We start from the raw sequence: 10,049 nt of genomic DNA, 5'->3' as shown, positions 1-10,049 counted from the left end.
TACGTCAACCACGTGCATCAGGTGGCAAGGGTCACTTTCAGAGGGATTGTCTTAACTGCAAGGTCATAATTATTAATGAGGACAATGAGTATGAGACTGGAGATGATGTTGATCCAAATGCTCCAGAAGATGGTGATTATGACAGTGATGGTGTAGATGCTTATCCGTCTGAAGTTCGCATTATAGTTGTGTCTCAGCGTGCTCTTAATGTGTTGCCTAGTTCATCTACTCAGCGCTGCAATTTGTTCCAAACAAATGCTTTAGTTGACCCTGACAAGGCTTGCAAGGTCATCGTTGATGGCGGGAGTTGCCGCAATTTAGCAAGCAAGGAGTTGTGTGCCAAGCTGAAGTTGAAGTATCTACCGCACCCGCATCCATACTATATTCAGTGGTTGAGCGACAATGGTGAGATGAAGGTAAACCATATGGTGCGTGTTGAGTTTGCGATTGGACCGTATAAGGATTCCATTGATTTTGATGTGGTTCCTATGACGGTGTGTCACCTACTATTGGGTCGGCCTTGGCTCTATGACCGTTCTGTGCAACACAATGGCCGTGCCAATACATATCACTTGGAGTTCAAGGGCAAGAAAATTAACTTACAGCCTATGTCACTGATGTCTACGGGTGCTTCTATTCTTGTAGACAGTGTTGGGCCTCCAAGAGCAGAGGTTTGTAGAACAGCAGCAAGTTTCCCTTAAGTGGATCACCCAAGGTTTATCGAACTCAGGGAGGAAGAGGTCAAAGATATCCCTCTCATGCAACCCTGCAACCACAAAGCAAGAAGTCTCTTGTGTCCCCAACACACCTAATAGGTGCACTAGTTCGGCGAAGAGATAGTGAAATACATGTGGTATGAATAAATATGAGCATTAGTAACGGCACCAGAAAAATGCTTGCTGGCGTGTGATGGATGGTGGTAATATGGCAGGCAGTACAGATACAGTAAAACAGTAAACAAGCAGCGATAGTAGTATTTGCGAACAAGGCCTAGGGATCATACTTTCACTAGTGGACACTCTCAACATTGATCACATAACAGAATAAATAGATAGATGCTAGACTCTACACCCTCTTGTTGGATGATGAACACCACTAAGCGTGTAGGATTACACGAACCCTCAATGCCGGAGTTAACAAGCTCCACAATATTCGATGTTCATATTTAAATAACCTTAGAGTGCATGACAGATCAACACAACCAAACCAAGTACTAACATAGCATGCACACTCTCACCTTCACGCTACGAAAGGAGGCATAGATCACATCAATACCATCATAGCAATAGTTAACTTCATAATCTACAAGAGATCACAATCATAGCCTACGCCAAGTACTACACGATGCAAACACTGTCACCTTTACACCGTGCAGGAGGAATAAACTACTTTAATAACATCACTAGAGTAGCACACAGATGAATAGTGATACAAAACACATTGCAATCATAAAGAGATATAAATAAGCACTTCACTATGCCATTCATAACAGTGAATAAGTATTCTGTGAAATATAGTCTAAGAGACCCACACGGTGCACACACTGTCACTTTTACACACGTGGGACAAGGAGTCTCCGGAGATCACATAAGTACAATCCACTTGACTAGCATAATGACATCTAGATTACAAGCATCATCATATGAATCTCAATCATGTAAGGCAGCTCATGAGATTATTGTATTGAAGTACATAGGAGAGAGATGAACCACATAGCTACCGGTACAGCCCCGAGCCTCGATGGAGAACTACTCCCTCCTCATGGGAGACGAGCAGCGTTGATGAAGATGGCGGTGGTGTCGATGGAGGAGCCTTCTGGGGGCACTTCCCCGTCCCGGCGGCGTGCCGAAACAGAGACTCCTGTCCCCCAGATCTTGGCTTCGTGATGGCGGCGGCTCTGGAAGGTTTCTCGTACCGTGGCTTTTCCGTCTCGAGGTTTTAGGTCGAGGGGGCTTAAATAGGCAAAGAGGCGGCGTCAGAGGGTCGAAGAGGCGGTGTCACCATAAGGCGGCGCGGCCAGGGCTCGGGCCGCGCCAGCCTACCTCCCGGGCCCCTGTGGGTCCACTCTGGCGACTCTCGGGTGTTCTGGATGCTTCGGGGATTCTAAGATGCTTGGGCGTTGATTTCGTCCGATTCGAGAATATTTCCTTACTAGGATTTCTGAAACCAAAAACAGCGAAAACAACGAAGCGGCCCTTCGGCATCTCGTCAATAGGTTAGTTTCGGAAAACGCATAAATATGACATAAAGTATGCATAAAACATGTAGATATCATCAATAATGTGGCATGGAACATAAGAAATTATCGATACGTCGGAGGCGTATCGGCATCCCCAAGCTTAGTTTCGCTCGTCCCGAGCGGGTAAACGATAAACAAAGATAATTTACGGAGTGACATGCCATCATAACCTTGATCATACTATTGTAAGCACATGTAATGAATGCAGCGATCAAAACAATGGTAATGACATGAGTAAACAAATGAATCATAAAGCAAAGACTTTTCATGAATAGTACTTCAAGTCAAGCATCAATAAGTCTTGCATAAGGGTTAACTCATAAAGCAATAATTCAAAGTAAAGGCATTGAAGCAACACAAAGGAAGATTAAGTTTCAGCAGTTGCTTTCGACTTATAACATGTATATCTCCTGGATATTGTCAATGAAAAGTAATAAAACAAGTGCAATATGCAAGTATGTAGGAATCAATGCACAGTTCACTCAAGTGTTTGCTTCTTGAGGTGGAGAGAAATAGGTGAACTGACTCAACATAAAAGTAAAAGAAAGGCCCTTCGCGGAGGGAAGCATTGATTGCTATATTTGTGCTAGAGCTTTGGTTTTGAAAACATAAAGAGAGCATAAAAGTAAAGTTTTGCGAGGTGTTTGTTGTTGTCAACGAATGGTAGTGGGCACTCTAACCCCCCTTGCCAGACAAACCTTCAAAGAGCGGCTCCCATGAATTATTTTTATTTTTGGGTGGCACTCCTTCCAACCTTTACTTTCACAAACCATGGCTAACCGAATCCTCCGGTGCCTGCCAACAATCTCATACCATGAAGGAGTGCCTTTTTATTTTAGTTTTATTATGATGACACTCCTCCCCACCTTTGCTTTCTCAAGCCATGGCTAACCGAATCCTCGGGTGCCGTCCAACAATCACATACCATGGAGGAGTGTCTATTAAGGTTAATTAATTTGGGACTGGGAATCCCGTTGCCAGCTCTTTTTGCAAAATTATTGGATAAGCGGATGAAGCCACTAGTCCATTGGTGAAAGTTGCCCAACAAGATTGAAAGATAAACACCACATACTTCCTCATGAGCTATAAAACATTGACACAAATCAGAGGTAATAAATTTTGAATTGTTTAAAGGTAGCACTCAAGCAATTTACTTTGGAATGGCGGAGAAATACCATGTAGTAGGTAGATATGGTGGACACAAATGGCATAGTGGTTGGCTCAAGGATTTTGGATGCATGAGAAGTATTCCCTCTCGATACAAGGTTTAGGCTAGCAAGGTTATTTGAAACAAACACAAGGATGAACCGGTGCAGCAAAACTCACATAAAAGACATATTGTAAACATTATAAGACTCTACACCGTCTTCCTTGTTGTTCAAACTCAATACTAGAAATTATCTAGACCTTAGAGGGACCAATTATGCAAACCAAATTTTAGCAAGCTCTATGTATTTCTTCATTAATGGGTGCAAAGTATATGATGCAAGATCTTAAACATGAGCACAACAATTTCCAAGTATCACATTATCCAAGACATTTTAGCAATTACTACATGTAGCATTTCCTGATTCCAACCATATAACAATTTAGCAAAGCAGTTTCAACCTTCGCCATGAAAATTAAAAGCTAAGAACACATGTGTTCATACGAACCAGCGGAGCGTGTCTCTCTCCCACACAAGCATTTATTCAAACAAAAACAAAAACAAGAAACATACGAGACGCTCCAAGTAAAGTACATAAGATGTGACCGAATAAAAATATAGTTTCAAGAGAAGGAACACGATAATTTGTCGATGAAGAAGGGGATGCCTTGGGCATCCCCAAGCTTAGATGCTTGAGTCTTCTTGAAATATGCAGGGATGAACCACCGGGGCATCCCCAAGCTTAGACTTTTCACTCTTCTTGATCGTAGTATATCATCCTCCTCTCTTGACCCTTGAAAACTTCCTCCACACCAAACTCGAAACAAACTCATTAGAGGGTTAGTGCATAATCAAAAACTAACATGTTCAGAGGTGACACAATCATTCTTAACACTTCTGGACATTGCTCAAAGCTACTGGAAGTCAATGGAACAAAGAAATCCATCCCACATAGCAAAAGAAGCAATGCGAAATAAAAGGCAGAATCTGTCAAAACAGAACAGTCCGTAAAGACGAATTTTATTTAGGCACCAGACTTGCTCAAATGAAAATGCTCAAATTGAATGAAAGTTGCGTACATATCTGAGGATCACTCACGTAAATTGGCATAATTTTCTGATTTACCTACAGAGAATTAGGCCCAGATTCGTTATAGAAGAAATCTGTTTCTGCGCAGTAATCCAAATCTAGTATCAACCTTGCTATCAACGACTTTACTTGGCACAATAATGCAACAAAACTAAGATAAGGAGAGGTTGCTACAGTAGTAACAACTTCCAAGACTCAAATATAAAACAAAAATACTGTAGCAAAATAAACACATGGGTTATCTCCCAAGAAGTTCTTTCTTTTTAGCCATTAAGATGGGCTCAGCAGTTTTAATGATGCACTCGCAAGAAATAGTATATGAAGCAAAAGAGAGCATCAAGAGGCAAATTCAAAACAAATTTAAGTCTAACATGCTTCCTATGAAAAGGAATCTTGTACACAAATAAATTCATGAAAAGCAAAGTGACAAGATCAGGAAGATAAAACAAGTGTAGTTTCAAAAATTTCAGCACATAGAGAGGTGTTTTAGTAACATGAAAATTTCTACAACCATATTTTCCTCTCTCATAATAACTTTCAGTAGCAACATGAGCAAACTCAACAATATAACTATCACATAAAGCATTCTTAACATGAGTCTCATGCATAAAATTATTACTCTCCACATAAGCATAATCAATTTTATTAGTTGTAGTGGGAGCAAATTCAACAAAGTAGCTATCATTATTATTCTCATCATCAAATATAGGAGGCATATTGTAATCATAATCAATTTTATCCTCCATAACAGGCGGCAACAAAAGACTACTATCATTATAATCATCATAAATAGGAGGTAAAGTATCATCAAAGTAAATTTTCTCCTCAATGCTTGGGGGACTAAAAATATCGTACTCATCAAAACCAGCTTCCCCAAGCTTAGAATTTTCCATAGCATTAGCAACAATAGTGTTCAAAGCATTCATATTAATAACATTCCCATTAGCATGCATATAAAGTTCCATGGGTTTTTTAATTCTCTCTTCAAACACATCATGTCCTAATTCAAGATAAAGTTCATAAAGATCTCTCATATTTTTGTTGTTTTCCATTATGCCTAACTAGTGTAAACAAGAAACAAAAAGATGCAATTGTAGGATCAAAAGGAAATAGCTTTGAGCACAAACATAATGGCGCCAGAAAAGTACTGTTACCTGGAACCGGAGTATGAGTGCCTTTTACCTTTCCTCCCCGGCAACGGCGCCAGAAAAGTGCTTGATGTCTACGGGTGCTTCTACTCTTGTAGACAGTGTTGGGCCTCCAAGAGCAGAGGTTTGTAGAACAGCAGCAAGTTTCCCTTAAGTGGATCACCCAAGGTTTATCGAACTCAGGGAGGAAGAGGTCAAAGATATCCCTCTCATGCAACCACCGCAACCACAAAGCAAGAAGTCTCTTGTGTCCCCAACACACCTAATAGGTGCACTAGTTCGGCGAAGAGATAGTGAAATACAGGTGGTATGAATAAGTATGAGCAGTAGTAACGGCACCAGAAAAATGCTTGCTGGCGTGTGATGGATGGTGGTAATATGGCAGGCAGTACAGATACAGTAAAACAGTAAACAAGCAGCGATAGCAGTATTTGCGAACAAGGCCTAGGGATCATACTTTCACTAGTGGACACTCTCAACATTGATCACATAACAGAATAAATAGATAGATGCTAGACTCTACACCCTCTTGTTGGATGATGAACACCACTAAGCGTGTAGGATTACACGAACCCTCAATGCCGGAGTTAACAAGCTCCACAATATTCGATGTTCATATTTAAATAACCTTAGAGTGCATGACAGATCAACACAACCAAACCAAGTACTAACATAGCATGCACACTTTGTCACCTTCACGCTACGAAAGGAGGCATAGATCACATCAATACCATCATAGCAATAGTTAACTTCATAATCTACAAGAGATCACAATCATAGCCTACGCCAAGTACTACACGATGCACACACTCGTCACCTTTACACCGTGCGGGAGGAATAAACTACTTTAATAACATCACTAGAGTAGCACACGGATGAATAGTGATACAAAACACATTGCAATCATAAAGAGATATAAATAAGCACTTCACTATGCCATTCATAACAGTGAATAAGTATTCTGTGAAATATAGTCTAAGAGACCCACACGGTGCACACACTGTCACCTTTACACACGTGGGACAAGGAGTCTCCGGAGATCACATAAGTAAAATCCACTTGACCAGCATAATGACATCTAGATTACAAGCATCATCATATGAATCTCAATCATGTAAGGCAGCTCATGAGATTATTGTATTGAAGTACATAGGAGAGAGATGAACCACATAACTACCGGTACAGCCCCGAGCCTCGATGGAGAACTACTCCCTCCTCATGGGAGACGAGCAGCGTTGATGAAGATGGCGGTGGTGTCGATGAAGGAGCCTTCCGGGGCACTTCCCCGCCGGCGGCGTGCCGGAACGAGACTCCTGTCCCCCAGATCTTGGCTTCGCGATGGCGGCGGCTCTGGAAGGTTTCTCGTACCGTGGCTTTTCCGTCTCGAGGTTTTAGGTCGAGGGGGCTTAAATAGGCGAAGAGGCGGCGTCAGAGGGTCGAAGAGGCGGTGTCACCATAAGGCGGCGCGGCCAGGGCCTGGGCCGCGCCGGCCTACCTCCTGGCCCCCCTGTGGGTCCACTCTGGCGACTCTCGGGTGTTCTGGATGCTTCCGGGGATTCTAAGATGCTGGGCGTTGATTTCGTTCGATTCCGAGAATATTTCCTTACTAGGATTTCTAAAACCAAAAACAGCAGAAAACAGCAACTGGCCCTTCGGCATCTCGTCAATAGGTTAGTTCCGGAAAACGCATAAATATGACATAAAGTATGCATAAAACATGTAGATATCATCAATAATGTGGCATGGAACATAAGAAATTATCGATACGTCGGAGACGTATCAGTCACCACAGCAAATTGTCAATGAATCTCGTCAGAAAGTTGAATTAAACTTGGAGGATGCTTCTTCAGATAGGCGAGAGAATTGTAATGTCGTGAGTGATATAACAAAAAGTGAGAGAGTGAATTCGTTAGTCTCATTAGCCACCAAAGAAGACATGAGAGAATTTAGTGAGGATCCTACGACCATGCCTCTTGTGCTCTTGTACAGGGGTACGGTTTTGGTTTCTAACGACATGACCCCTCTTCCTCTTGGTGTTTCTAATGTTTTACAGGAATTTGGCGACGTGTTTCCGGAGGAGGTACCCGCAGGACTACCACCATTGCGAGGTATTGAGCATCAAATCGACTTGATCCCCGGAGCTTCGCTGCCCAATAGGGCACCATATAGAACGAACCCCAAAGAAACGAAGGAGATACAGAAGCAAGTACAAGCGCTACTCGACAAAGGTTATATCCGCATAAGCCTTAGTGCTTGTGATGTTCCTGTTATTCTAGTTCCAAAGAAAGATGGTACTTGGCGCATGTGCGTAGATTGTAGAGCGATAAACAACATTACTATCCGATATCTTCATCCTATTCCCCGTTTAGAGGATATGCTAGATGAATTGAGTGGTGCTGCTGTTTTCTCTAAAATTGATTTGCGTAGTGTTTATCATCAAATTATGATGAAAGAAGGGGATGAATGGAAAACAACCTTTAAAACAAAATTTGGTTTATATGAGTGGTTAGTAATGCCTTTTGGTTTAACTAATGCACCTAGCACTTTCATGAGACTGATGAACCATGTTTTGCGTAATTTTATTGGCAAGTTTGTGGTTGTGTATTTTGATGACATATTAATCTACAGCCGCAATGAATCTGATCATACTATACATATTCGACATGTTTTGCAAGTGTTGCGTGATAATAAACTCTATGGTAATCTTGAGAAGTGCACATTTTGCAAAGATAAGGTCATATTTCTGGGTTATGTTGTCTCTCAACATGGAGTAGAAGTAGATGTGTCTAAAATTAAAGCTATTAAAAATTGGCCTACTCCCATGAATGTGTGTCAAGTAAGAAGTTTTCATGGTCTAGCTGGGTTTTATAGAAGATTTGTGCCCAACTTTAGTACTATTGCTGCACCTTTGAATGATTTGACTAAAAAGGGTGTTATATTTGAGTGGGGCGTAGCCCAAGATCATGCTTTTGATGAACTTAAGAGATTGTTAACTTCTGCACCGTTGCTTGCACTTCCTGATTTCAATAAGCAATTTGAGATTGAATGTGATGCTAGTGGTATTGGAATTGGTGGTGTGTTGATGCAAGAGGGTCGCCCAATTGCATATTTTTCCGAGAAACTTTCCGGTGCTAAGTTGAACTATCCTATATATGATAAAGAATTGCATGCTTTAATTAGAGTTCTTGAGGTTTGGCAACATTACTTGTGGCCAAAAGAATTTATCATACATTCCGATCATGAAGCTTTAAAATACCGAAAGCTCAGTCTACTTTGCATAAGCGTCTTGCTAAGTGGGTTGAGTTCATTGAGTCTTTTCCATACATTATTAAGCATAAGAAGGGAAAAGGTAATATTGTTGCTGATGCTCTATCTAGGAAAAATATGCTATTAACTCAACTTGATGTTAAAATTCCTGGATTAGAAGTACTATGTGATTTGTATGCCAGTGATCATGATTTTGCTGAACCATATCGCTTGTGTGCTATTGGTAAAGCATGGGAGAAATATCACATACATGATGGGTTCTTGTTTAGATAACAAACTATGTGTTCCAGAATCGTCTATGCGTTTGCTCTTATTGCAGGAATCACATGCTGGAGGTTTGATGGGTCACTTTGGACGTGAGAAGACGCTACTCATGCTAGCTGACCATTTTTATTGGCCAAAGATGAGGCGGGATGTGGACAGGTATGTGAAGAGGTGCATTACTTGCAACAAGTCCAAGTCCAAGCTGAAGCCTCACGGTTTGTATACTCCGTTACCGACACCTACTACACCTTGGGAGGATATTATTATGGATTTTGTGTTGGGTTTGCCGCGTACTAAAAGCGGCCATGATTCTATATTTGTGGTCGTTGATAGATTTTCTAAAATGTCACATTTTATTGCCTGCCACAAGAGCGACGATGCGTCGCATATTGCTAAACTGTTTTTCAGGGATATTGTACGACTACATGGAGTCCCGAAGAATATTGTTTCTGATCGTGATGTGAAGTTCATGAGCTACTTCTGGAAGACACTTTGGGGAAAGCTGGGGACAAAGCTACTTTTCAATAGTACTTGTCATCCCCAAACTGGTGGTCAAACTGTGGTGATGAACAGAACTTTGTCACAACTATTGAGATCCATGATAAAGAAGAACCTGAAGGAGTGGGAAGATTGTTTGCCGCATGTGGAGTTTGCTTACAACAGGGCGGTACATTCTACCACGGAGCTGTGTCATTTTGACGTGGTGTATGGTTTCAAACCCGTTACTCCACTTGACTTGTTGCCTTTGCCCATACATGAGAGATTTTATATGGAGGCATCCAAGAGGGCAGATTTTGTGCGAAAGATCCATGTGAAAATTAAAGAGTTGATAGAAAAGAAAGGCAAGAGAAATGCTGCAAGGATGAACAAGAAGCGCAAGGAGATGTTGTTCAAG

Source organism: Lolium rigidum, chromosome 3, assembly GCF_022539505.1.
Source record: "Lolium rigidum isolate FL_2022 chromosome 3, APGP_CSIRO_Lrig_0.1, whole genome shotgun sequence".
Classification (NCBI taxonomy): Eukaryota; Viridiplantae; Streptophyta; class Magnoliopsida; order Poales; family Poaceae; genus Lolium; species Lolium rigidum.
This window is presented reverse-complemented; position numbering follows the sequence as displayed.